Source organism: Tursiops truncatus, chromosome 16, assembly GCF_011762595.2.
Source record: "Tursiops truncatus isolate mTurTru1 chromosome 16, mTurTru1.mat.Y, whole genome shotgun sequence".
Taxonomy (NCBI): Eukaryota; Metazoa; Chordata; class Mammalia; order Artiodactyla; family Delphinidae; genus Tursiops; species Tursiops truncatus.
The window spans coordinates 32,739,811-32,753,272 of record NC_047049.1 but is presented as its reverse complement, the minus strand read 5'-3'; the positions used below and the strand labels follow the sequence as shown (position 1 = coordinate 32,753,272).

Genomic DNA, 13,462 nt, shown 5'->3' with positions numbered 1-13,462 from the left:
GTCAATAAAGTATGCTTCTGTATACTTTGGATTTAAGCTTTGCCATATGCATTTCAGTTAACTACAGTACATGTATCTGCCATACACAAAATGAGAAAAACAAAGGCTTTCCAAGCCTTGATTTTTACGAGGTATTTCTCCTTTCTGAGGAGAGGAATTAGGAAGTTATAGAATGTTAGTGCTATAAAGATGGAGAAACTGAGGCCTAAAGAAATGAAACGCCTTGTCTAAGGCCACACAGCCTCTCCAGAGTTCTTGCCGGAGGATATCTGTCAGTTTGTTTTGGATTCTGTGTGAAGAGCATTCAGCTTCCCCGAGTTAATGGATTATTGATTAATGTTCAGAAAAATGCACAAAGAAGTTTTTTATGTTCCCCACTATGAGAACTTCTTTTATTCTTCCTCAGTGGGAACGCTCAGAGCATGCTGGCCTGGACAATCCTTCGTTGTGTGTGGAGGTCCCAAGAGTTTCAGGATGTTAGCATTTCCAGTCCAACAACTGCAGCCAGGGTGAGAACAGAAATGCTCTTATCCATTTCCAAACACTTCCCAGGAAGGCAGTACTGCCCTTAGTCGATATCCACTGGGGTGTTCTAAGACCAAAATAGTGAAAAGTCCTCCCTCCCTACCCTGCTCTCCCCAGTGTCTTCTGTAATATTCTCCTCACTAAATAATCATTCCTTCCTTTTCAGGTTTTCTGAGCATCCAGGAATAGCCACGAGTGATGTTATCCATTCGCCAGCTACAGGCATATGGCACAAAGTGAAGCAGCAGGCAACTAAGCCCCAGGTTTTCAGACCTCCTCAGGGCACCCAAATAGCTATTACCTACTATGTTTGGATGTTCAAGAACCTGCTCAACACTCTCCTTGCCTTTCTAATAATCTAACCTCTAATAGGATTTCTGGCAGGGGCAGTTGACATGGACAGGATCCATAGAGATCATCCAGTGCAAGAGCTTCCTTTGAAAACCAGAACCTAGTTCTCAAGAGCTGTGCCCAATGTCATACAACTCATCCATGACAGAACCAGATCTTAGCCCATTTATCTTCCTTCCATGTCCCAGAGACAAACGTCCCATACGCCACAGCTCTTCCAAGGATCAACCCTGGTTACATGACCAGGCTAGCACAAAGGCTCAATACACATCACCTCACTGGGGTTCTGCACTTACACACCTCTTGCCTGCCAGGGTGTGAATAAGCTGAGATCATCTTTGTTTCAAGAAACCACTCTGAAGCAAGGAAACAGTGCTGTGGAGTGATTAGCAGCATGGAATGCCTCAGTTTAAAGCCAGATTAATCTCTTAATCTTGAGCAAGCTGCCTAGCCTCTGTGTCTCAGCTTCCTCATTTATAAATTGGGAGTCCATAATAACCAAACAATGTATTAGTTAAGATTAGATGGAGTAATGGTTCTAAAGCACCTACAACAGTGACTGGCACATTATAAACACCTGTTAAGTGTCAGTCGTCATCATTGTCATTATCACTAGATCATCATCATCATTATCCTTATCATCACCAACCTCTTCATCATCAATTACATCCTTTTTCCTCACCTGAAAATTTAACCAGGGAAAAAAAGCATGGCTGGTTCAATTTCTCCCACCATCATGAGCCAGAAGGGGCTCTTCCTTTGGGGACATAAGCAACGTTCTCCAATCCATAGCTAATTCAGTTTCTTCTCAATATTGAAGACAGTTGTGAAAATGTGTAAACTCAGCTTACTTACCTTTGGGAATAAAAATTAAGCAAATCAGGGCTTCCCTGGTGGTGCAGTGGTTGAGAGTCCACCTGCCGATGCAGGGGACACGGGTTCGTGCCCCGGTCCCGGAAGATCCCACATGCCGTGGAGCAGCTAGGCCCGTGAGCCATAGCCACTGAGCCTGCGCGTCCGGAGCCTGTGCTCCGCGATGGAAGAGGCCACAACGGTGAGAGGCCCGCGTACCGCAAAAAAAAAAAGAAAAAAAAAAAAAAATTAAGCAAATCAAAGTTCTTTTTTTTTTTTTAGAGTAAAGAAAATTACCAGCCCACAGCTCTATCTTTTCTCTTTTATAAGGCCATTTTAGCTGTTTTTCCTACTGAATAATCATTCATTCAAGGAGATAGAAAGATAAATAAATCGTGGGTCCTGCCTTCAAGGAGGCTTTCATAAGCAGTACAACTTGCTGCCTTTCATCCTGTTTACCTAGGTTCCACTCTGTGATGGGCTTGGAATCTTGGTAAACTAATAGTGCCAGGGCTGAAATTCTCCTGGAATCACTGACCTTCCTACTCCCTTCCTTGCAGACCACCACTCCTAATGGGCGGTTACCCAGGCTTCCATGCTGTTCCCAGTGCTCTTAGAGCACAGTCAGTTGCTTCCTATTGAGGAGTGGCTGGAAGGATGTATTCAGCATGTCTTTTTATTTTCTTTATTCTAAAGGTTTGACATCCGGGCCCTTGCTGACTTTGGAAGGACTGCCCCTCCCAGGGTTAGCCAATTCCTAGAGAGAGTAAATGACTCACCTGTGAACATATCTCTCACATATAAACCAACCAATGCAGAGCCCATATCTCCAACCACCTCCTCTGCTGGGCTCTCACATTCCCGACCACTAATCATCTCAGAGGCAGGTACCAGATAATTAGGGACAGCTCCAGTGCCCCAAAGCCCACTGAGATTATTCAACTAGTGCAATAAAGGCTCTTGTCCACATTTTTTCTTTACTCCCTCTGCCTCCTGACCAATGCTAGTGCTTCCCCACATGGCCCCCCTGCGTGGTGTGCCATGCCTCCTGTTTTATACTCCAGGAAACTATCACAACTTATTCCTTCATGACAGTTATTTCCACGTCTGCATGTCTTATCACACCTGATTAAAACAAATCTTGGGTACCCTTACAACAAAGGGAGATAAAACAGAAGAGGAAGAATCAGAGACAAGAGCCAGTTGGGGAGGAAGGATGGAATTTAACTCAGTAAATGAGATTAGGATAGGATAATAACCCCACATACTTATTTGATAACTTACTCATATCAAATGCTTTCATTGACACAATTTCACCCGACCTTGTCAAAAGCCTGTGAGGTTAGCATTATTAATCTCATTTTACACAAAGAAATTGAGACCCAGAGAGGTTAAGTGATTCAAACAAGATCCCACAGCCAGTGGTGGCAATACCGAGATTTGAACTCAGATCTATCAGATTCTACAATCTGGGTCACTATTCAGTTTTTCTGAATAGGTTGGCCCTACTGTGTGCTTAAAAGCTTAAATTTGGGAATCAGACAAATATGGGTTGAGTTCCAATTAATAGTAGCTGTGTGACTTTGGGCAAGTGATTTAACCTCTTTGCTCTTTCATTTCCTTTTCTGTAAAATGGGGTAATAATAGTACTTATCATACAAACTTGTTGAGAAGAATCAATATATAATTCAAATATATATAATTACATAATATTATATATAATATACTACTTATATATTATATAATGTATATGTATAATATATATTATAAATATATAATATTGTTAGTGAACACTAATATAGGAAAAAAGTTTCATCTGTATATCTGGCACATAATCAGTATTCAGTACGTGGTAGCAAGAGTTAGTACCTTTAGGAACCCTCCTACACTGTTGGTGGGAATGTAAATTGGTGCAACCATTATAGAGAACATATGGAGGTTCCTCAAAAAACTAAAAATAGAGTTGAAATATGATCCTGCAATCCCACTCCTGGGCATATATCCAGAGAAAACTATAACTCGAAAAGATACATGCACCCCAATGTTCATTGCAGCACTATTTACAATAGCCAAGACATGGAAACAACCTAAATGTCCACTGACAGAGGAATGGATAAAGAAGATGTGGTACATATATACAGTGGAATATTACTCAACCATATAAAAAAATGAAATTATGCCATTTGCAGCAACATGGATGGACCTAGAGATGATCATACTAAGCGAAGTTAGTCAGAAAGAGAAAGACAAATACTATATGATATCACTTATATGTGGAATCTAAAATATGACACAAATGAACTTATCTATGAAACAGAAACATACTCATAGACATAGAGAACACACTTGTGGTTGTCAAGGGGGAGGAGAGGTGGGGGAGGAATGGATTGGGAGTTTGGGATTAGCAGACACAAACTATTATATGTAGGATGAATAAACAACAAGTTCCTATTGTATAGCACAGGGAACTGTATTCAATGTCTTGTAATATATAATGGAAAAGAATCTGAAAAGAATATATATATATACACATATACAAATATATGTATACATACCCATATAACTGAATCACTTCATTGTACACCTGAAATGAACACAACATTGTAAGTCAGCTATACTTCAATAAAACAAAATTTAAAAAGAAGAGTACCTTTAATTCTTCTATTCTTGGCTGGGTATTGTGGGCCTTTGCTGTCTGGGTATGGGTATAGCATTATTGGCTTCTGGTCAAAATTCCCTTCTTAGCCATCCTCTTCATCAACTGGATAGAATATCCCTGCTTTCTTTCCAACTCCTGTTTTTCCTCCTTTGACAAAGGAGAGAGGCTATGTTCCAGCTCCATGTCCCTATAGCACTTTTACCCATTAGTTCAACAACTATTTATTGAGCAGTGTCTCTTTTTCTTTTCCTTTTTTCTTTTTTCTTTTTCCTGTTCCTGCATTAACAAACCACCCAAAACTCACTGGCTTCACACAGCAATCATTTTATTTGCTCACAGCTCTTCGATCTGGTCTGGGCTTAACTGGGAGTTTTTTCTGCTGGTCTTGCCAGTGGTCACTCTTGTGGCTGCATTCACCTGGCAGATCTATTTGGGGCTGAACTCAGCCTGGATGATAGGGTGGCTGGATCTCTCTTTACAGTCTTAGGATTTCTAACTCTCTGTATGGCCTTTTCACAAGGAGCCTGACATCTTACATTGCACCTCAGGGCTCCAAAAAGCCCCAAAGCAGAAGCTGTTGGGTCTTCTTGGGACTCTGGACTGGAACTGGAACAGTATCACTTCTGCCACATTTTATTGCTTAAGGAGGACCAGCCTGGCTGGCTTCCAGGGGAGGGGGCACAGGGCATGGACACTGGGATGTGTGGTTCCTTGAGCGCCATTAACATAACAGACTAAAAAAGCACATTCTAACACTTTGCAAGGCTTGCTGGTGAACATGTTAGAGCAGGTTCCTGCCTGGAGCTTACATCCCAAGGCAGGGGTTCTCAAAGCTTGAAAGTGTATCAGAATCACCTAGAAGCCTTATGAAAACACAGATTACTGGGCCCCACCCCCGAGACCCTGGGGTGGGACCCAAGAATTTGTATCTCTAACAAATTTCTGGGTGATGCTGATGCTGCTAATCTAAGAACACACTTTGAGAACCACTGTTCTGGGGTTGCTTCAGCACTAAAATACACCCCCAGAGATTTTAATTCAATTGGTCTGGGGTGAGGTATCTGTATTTTTTTGAACACATTTCCTTAGTGATCTTAATGTACAGACAGGGCTGAGAACCACTGCTTTTAGAGCCTAGAGTGTCTCCCTCTCTTTTTTCTTAAAAGCTTCCTTGAGCTAGTCACAATTTGATTCATCGTTATGACTACACCTGAATATTTCCCTTCAAAAACAAGGATTCTCAAATTTTGCCACACTTTAGAATTTAATGCGATTTTTAAAGTCTCGAAGTCCAGGTCATGCTCCAGACTAATTAAATCAGGACCTCTAGGGATGTAACCTAAGCATTAAGTATTTTTTTTTATTTCCCCATCTGATTCCAAAGTGCAGCCATGTTTGAGAATGGGTGCTTTAAAACACCCTTGTTGCCATTTTCCTGGTACACAGTTCCAAGTTAAAAAACAGTCTTTCCCATGCTGATCTCCAATGTCTTCCTGCAAACACTAAAAACTGCAGAGGATATTTTAACCTCGAATATTGCCCTCTCCTCTATTTACTCCCACTGACATCTGCATTTGTGCTCTCATCTCATAATCATGCTTTAGGGAAACCAGATTTTGCCACCTTTGCCATTAAAAAACTTTTTACCCAAGACAGTGAGGAACTTTTGGTGAGGAAGAGGTTAAGACGATAGCCCAGTTGCATGCTGGGAATTGTAGTTCAATAGCGGTGCCTAGCCAGGGAGACGCTATGCGCCTCCAAAGCGGCCCCCAGTATCCCACATCCCACACTGCCCTTTGGAGAGGCAGTGTCCAATAGCGACTAATACCTTGGGCACCAGAGTCAGAATGCCTGGGTTAGATCCCATTGCCACTCCTCACTAGTTGCGGAACACTGGGCATGTTCTCTAACCTCCTGGACCTCCTTTTCTTCTCCTATAAATATAGAGAAAATAATAATAATAATAATAATATCTAGCCCATGGGATTGTTACGAGGATTAAATGAATTAATATTAATAAAGTGCTTAGAACAGCAGCTGGCACATGATATGCATCCTGTGTCAGCTTTTGTTATTGTTGCCTTTTCAACTCCCCTCTTGGCCAAACTTCTGTTCTCTTGGACCACAAGAGTTGAAAATGCCCTGATTCCACAGTCAGGACATAAGAGTTTAGCTGACTTTTGGGAAATTATTCATTTGTTTGTCTAAATTGTCCCCTGGTCATTGCACTTTAAAATCTTGAGGATGGATTTGGGATGATAGCTGCTATCATTTCCCTTTGCCCTAGCCTAACAGACGCTGGCACACGTCCTGTAGTGAGTGTCCCTTGGTTTTGCCTGCCCAGCATCCATCCTCTTTGCTTCTGGTAGTAGCACCTTAGTTTCCTTTGGGGAGCCACTCCTCTCCCACAGTGTGCACTCTTGGTGGGATTGCCAGTCAAGGTGCCCTGGCTTCCCATGGCAAATGGGAGGGTACCTGACTCCAGCTGAGCCCAATGGACTCTCTCCTTCAGCAGGAACATGTGGATAAGAACTGGTAGGAGTGGATTCACCAGAGGACACTGCCCATTAGCTCCTGCTGCCTAGATCCCCAAGCTCCCACAAATTTCTCTATTTCTGAAGCCTGCTTGGACAGCCCTTCTGTGAGTCACTCCATCACCATGGCAGTAAGGTCCTTTATTTTAATATATTTATTTATTTATTTTTGGCTGCATTGGGTCTTCGCTGCTGCGCACTGGCCTTCTCCGGTCGCTGCGAGTGGGGGCTACTCCTCGTTGTGGTGCGCGGGCCTCTCATGGCGGTGGCCCCTCCTGTTGCAGAGCATGGGCTCCAGGCGCACAGGCTTCAGTAGTTGTGGCATGCAGGCTCTAGAGCGCAGGCTCAGTAGTTGTGGCACACGGGCTTAGCCGCTCTGCGGCATGCGGGATCCTCCCAGACCAGAGCTCGAACCCGTATCCCCTGCACTGGCAGGCGGATTCCCAACCACTGTACCACCAGGGAGGCCCAGTAAGGTCCTTTTATGCTTAGATGGGCAGAGTCAGTGTCCATCACTCTCTACCAAAGAGTCCTTGGTGACACACTACTTCTAATCTTTAAGATCTGGCCCTCTGCTCACTGCCCTCTCCCCCTCTTCCCATTTAATTCTGGGAGAGTTATCAGAAATTGAACGCCTTCTTTGTGACATGCCTTCCGCGTGCACTCTTACTAATCCTAATATCAACAATGCAAAGAAGGTATTACTTCCACTTTACCAGTGTGGAAAATGAGGCACAGAGAAGCTAAGCAACTCGCCCAAGGTCACACAGCTAGTAAATAACAGAAATGATATTCCAACAGGTCTGATTGCTGCTCTCAATCAGTAAGTGAAAGTTACTGGAATTGAGATCAACATTTCTCTGCCATTTCACAGACTCCTGGGGGTGGGTGAAGCTCTTCAACATCCTGTAAGGTAATGTTTTCTTTTTCTCTCTTTCTTTTTTTTTTTTTTTGTGTGTGGGGGGAGGTTATAAACCAATTGTAAGAAATACATTTTATATTGCAACCCTGAACACACACACACACATACATATCCAAAGAATGGAAACAAAGGCTTCACAAGGCAACAGCTACTCTTATAGGTGCAGTACAGTCCAATTTTGGATTCAAAACTATTTTATTCTTTAAAATTCTGCTTGACCTACTAGACTGATTTTGCAACCCACTAATGCAGCTGACTTGCTGCTTCAAAAACCCTGCTCTAGGTCCTGTCGCACCGGATGCTTTCCTTCACTCCCTCGAGCGCTCTCTCTTCTGCTGCTCAACTGCCTCTCCCCGTGAATACAGGCTCTCCTTTCTTCTTTCCATTCCTTTTCCCTGAATTTTCTGATTAACTCCCGTTCTCCAGCTGTTATCAGTGTCTCTCACATCTGCAATTTCCTTCATTTTTTCTTTTCTTTTTTTTCTTTTGTATTTTAATGGGACATACTTCAGACAAAAAAAAAAAAAAAGTTGCAAGAATAGAAAAAAAAATTCCTGGATACTGTTTGCTTAGATTACCCAATTTTTTTTTTTTTTTTTTCGGTACACGGGCCTCTCACTGTTGTGGCCTCTCCCGTTGCGGAGCACAGGCTACAGACGCGCAGGCTCAGCGGCCATGGCTCACGGGCCCAGCCGCTCCGTGGCATGTGGGATCCTCCCGGACCGGGGCACAAACTGTGTCCCCTGCATCGGCAGGCGGACCCTCAACCACTGCGCAACCAGGGAGGCCCTAGATTACCCAAATTTTAATATTTTAACACATCTGCTTTTTGCTTTAGCCTTCTCTCTCTTTCTCTCTCCCTCACACACACACATACATACTCAGTTACATATTTTTCTTTCTGAATGATTTCAAGATAAGTTGCAGACAGGATGTTTCTGTACCCCTAATACTGCAGTGTGAGTTTTCAAAAATAAAGAATTATTTCTCAAAAAAAAAAAAAGAAAAAAAAACCTGCTCTATTGAAAAAGCTGCTTAAACTGACACCAGTTTGCATGTCTGAGTGTAAAAGGAGGCAGGGCCAAGCTGGATCTTTTAAGCCTCATAATAATCATTTGTTTACTTGCATGATGTGTGTTTCCTAGGTCACCAGCCTGAGGGGAAAACTGGGATCAGAACCACAGCACACGCTGTTCTTCTCTCTCTGTGCTTTCATCAACTCTCCCAGAATTGCCAGCCCCTCCTCAAAGACCCCTTTCAGTTTCTGAGAATGCCAGGGAACGTCGCACATGCGCTCCCAAACATCTTCATTTTCCTTCTCTGCTGCTTAGGCTCCCTGCTGGGATCATTTGCCACCTCCTATGTCTGTGGGGCTGTCACTACTGTGGGACAGTAAGGGTGAGTTGCTCCTGGTGGAAAATCCAGTGATTCTGGTGATGTCTGAGCCATGGACCTGGATGGAGATACTATTGGTCTCATATCTCTACAGCAGCTCTGGATGCCAGAGCACTGTGTGTGGTCCCCATGGCACCCACAAGGAACGCCGTTGTGCCCACCAAACTAGAGAGAACACTCTCTGTTACAGGGATCCCAAAGTAGATTCTTCTTACGCCTTCAAAATTACACATGTTCAAGGGCAATGGACTGAAGAAAAAAAATTTCCATCCCATGTTCAAAACCACCTTCTTTTTCTCCAGCCCTGGCCCTTACCCTTGGACCAAGCTTGGGGGCTCCTACTCTCACCCAAACTGGGAGAGAGTTCTTTCTTCCCCAGGAGGATTCTTGGTTCCCTCATGTGCAGAGACTCTTGGCAAGGCCACAGTCTGTCATCCTGCACAGAAGTGCCTGCTTCTTGGAGTGAATATACACTTGAGATAAACCCATTATTATTTGAGAAATTTGCTTTCCAAATATCAGAAGTTACATGTTCAGAATTCAAGTCCCATTGCAATGATGACAATGATGATGATAAATCTTTCGTGTAACAGACCCCATGCTGAGCACTTTAGATACATTATTGTCCTTCATTCTCTCAACAACTTTATGTGATATGTACTGTTATACATACTCCTCATTTTACAGAGGAGAAAACTGACCTAGAAAGGTTAGATAGCTAGCCCATGGTCACATGGCTGGCCAAGTGCAGAGCCAGCCCTGGATCCCCTCAGCTACTCCTCCAGAGCTGGAACTGGGCAGTGAGCCTGCCTCAGCCAGGCCTCCCAACCTCCCTGGGCCTCCTTCCAGCTCTGCTTTCATCCTTTCTAAGCCTCTCTCCCAAGGCCCCCCCGTAATGCACAGGTGGGTTGCCAAAACATATAAAGGCTTCCAAGCTGGTGGAAAGCCCTAAGCTTCTACCCTCCCACTTCCCACACCCTCTCTGTGCCCTACCAGGGCTTCCTGAAGGAGGGCAGGGAAGCTTGGTCAGCAACAGGGCCCCCTCCCCAGGCCCCTCAAGACTTCAATATAGGGACTCCCGTGGTGGCGCAGCGGATAAGACTCCACGCTCCCTGTGCAAGGGGCCCGGGTTCGATCCCTGGTCAGGGAACTAGATCCCACACGTATGCCTCAACTGAGAGTTCACATGCCACAACTAAGGAGCCCACATGCTGCAACTAAGGAGCCCACGAGCAGCAACTAAGACCTGGTGCAACCAAATAAATAAATAAATAAACAAAAGACTTCAATATAGCGGCAACCTGCCCTCCTCTCACTAGTTCCCTCCTCAGTCCAATTCTGGAACCTGTAGTGTTTCTCCTCCCTAGATGAACATCAGCAATATGTTACTACACAGTTAAAATTGTGCCTGATCTCAGCAGGTGCTTTAATTGAATAGGAAATTCAAATCTGGGCTTTAAATGCCACAGCAAAAGAAAAAGTTATTGTCTTTTCAGAATGCCCATCGTAATTTCTCCTTAAAGAACCGCCCCCAACAACCCGCTATGGTCCTTTTTCCACTTGAACTGACAAACTGAACCGCCAGATAAATACAGCTGCAAAGTGAAGTTATGGCTATGATTTCTTTCCCGCATTCATTTGGTCTCCTGGATTAACCACGTCAAACATGAAAGACTGCTCGCCCTTTCCTTGATGGCATCTACAGAGCACAAAGCCAAGGGCTGATCACGCCATCTTGATAATCTGATACATTTGAAAGTGTATCAGAGGGGAGGGAAGTATTCTGTTTGCCTACACAGATCAGTTTAACCAAGCATCTGCCAGAGTGTCACCCCATGCAGAGTGGTGGCCCTGCCACTTTTCATCTGTGTGACCCCTCAGTACCTCAGTCTCCCCACTGTAACACGCAAACACGCAGTGATTGGAGCCGAGAACTCTGAGGTCCCTAAAAGATCTCAGGGTTTTTATCTTATAGTTACAAAACACATCACTTACAAGTCAGAGAACTTAGGGCATAGGTGATTGTTTGAATAAAAACCATCTTTTATGAAATTTTCGTCACATAATTATTTCACGGAGCAAGTTTCCACTGTGCACTCAAAGCAGGATTCAGTTTACAAACATCTGACTTGCAGCCAACTTTTGTGACACTTTTACTGTTTCAAGTGGGGCTTGCCCATAGGTCACGGTTTCTAAAATCACTGTGATAGACTCCCTTCCTCCATAGAGTCCTAGACAGCGAAGCAAGAGTAGAATGCATTCTAAAATCATTACTTCTCTTAGACTTAGTTTTTCCTTTCCTTGTTTTGTAAGACTTAGTTTTTTCTTTCCTTGTTTTGTAACAAAACACACACACACACACACACACACACACACACACACACACACCCCAACATATTTACAAGCCCCCCAAAACTGGTTTAACGATAATAACCTACTGGTCCTTTGGAAACACAAACCATATCCTATCGCTCTGCTGCCTAGAACTCTGCAGAGGCAACCTTGGCTCTCTGGGTGGTGGCCAGGCCTTTGCAAATGCTGCTTGCTCCACCTGGAATACTCCCGCCAACTCTGTCATTCCCCCTTAACTTGGAACTCAGCTGGATCATTGCTTCTCCAGGGAACTGTCCTTAACTTCCTTTATGATAGCTCTGAGGAGCTGTCTGGAGTTTCCTGGGACGAGCATGTCCCGATCACGGCTGCCTCCGCGCTCTGTGGCTGCCCATGAGGGCACACTTGTTGTTCACAGCGCTGAACAGGGCGCTGTCCAGGCACTGGATTCACCCAGGGGTCTCTCCCTTCATGGAGCCTGCAGTCTTCTGGGTAAACAGACAGCAATCAAATACGGGAATGACCATGACTGCCACCGCCCTCCTCTCACAGAGCTTCCAGAGAAGTAAACGAGGGGCGAGCTCCCTACAAGAGGGAAAGGTTAGACCATCAACGCCTCAAGCTCCATGCAGGATGAGTTTATGTCATAATCACATATTTGCTTAAATAGTCCTTGTACTCCTTTCAGTCTAAGAAGCTGAGAGAAAAAGGACTGTGGACTGACATCACTGGTGCCAGCTTGAGGGATGGCCGCCTGTGGCGTGGTAAGAAGACCAAGCGTCTATTCCTCCATCCTAAGCATCTCCACGCCCACATAGATTATACCTCCCTGCCCCAAAGCCAGGGCCTCTTGTTTTTCTCTTGTTTAAATGAGTTTCCTTCTCTAAGGGTACATCCTCTTTCCCATCATACAGGACAGTAACATAGCCTACCATTTGGATTTTTTTTAAATAAATGTATTTATCTATTTATTTAATTAGTTAGTTTTGGCTGCGTTGGTTCTTCGTTGCTGCACGTGGGCTTTCTCTAGTTGTGGCGAGTGGGGGCTACTCTTCGTTGCGGGGTGCGGGCTTCTCCTTGCGGTGGCTTCTCTTGTTGTGGAGCACAGGCTCTAGGTGCGCGGGCTCACTAGTTGGGGCACACGGGCTCAGTTGTTCTGCGGCACGTGCGATCTTCCCGGACCAGGGTTCAAACCGGCGTCCCCTGCATTGGCAGGCGGATTCTTAACCACCGCGCCCCCAGGGAAGTCCCTACCATTTGGATTTAATGTTTGTAATATTTATGGAACATCTGCATTATCATGCCCATTTTACAGACAGGAGAATAGATCCAGAGGCACCATCAGCTAGTTCATGGCAGAACTGGACCCTAAAAAGCCAGGTCTCTGGCTCTTAGGTTGGCGTTTTCCCCACCGTATCTCAGCCTCCTGGGTTCAGCCAGACCTTACCAGAGCCCTGGAAACCAAAGTTGGCTGCCTCCTGCTGGCAGGGAGTTCCTTCCAGGCTTCCGGTTCCAGCGCTCAAGAAAGGGGAGTGTGAGAGGTGAGGAGGGTGGGTTATACACAGAGGCAGTCAACGAACCGCTTCTATCTCCCTCCCTCACCATGGGAGGAGGGAATGGCTTACACATGGGGGGGAGGGGGCGGGGTGGATTATGAAAATCAATAATTTATGACAGTTAAGTGTCAGAAAAGTATTTACTCACATTCATTCCCTGAAAGTCACATTCTCCATGTGTTCTTGCTTGTCTTTCAGTGATGGCATCAGTCAGGTGGACTCAGCAAGAAATACCAAGGTTTTAGCCAAAAGCTGCGAAGGGAGAGAGTTTCATTTCACTTCCTATTTCCAGCCAGGGCTGGCTCCAAAGCTAGCTTTCCTTACTAGGTTGTTTGCC

At 44.7% G+C, this 13,462-nt stretch overlaps 1 long non-coding RNA gene across 1 annotated transcript; it reads right to left on the bottom strand.

The window, feature by feature from the left end:
- Positions 1-1,738: 1,738 nt before the first annotated feature.
- Positions 1,739-13,456, bottom strand: LOC141276744 (uncharacterized). Its single transcript, XR_012326733.1, has 3 exons — positions 13,274-13,456; positions 4,284-4,312; positions 1,739-1,900 (listed from the first exon to the last, which is right to left on the bottom strand). It is a non-coding gene; the product is annotated as an uncharacterized lncRNA (long non-coding RNA).
- Between the last annotated feature and the right edge of the window lie 6 nt (positions 13,457-13,462).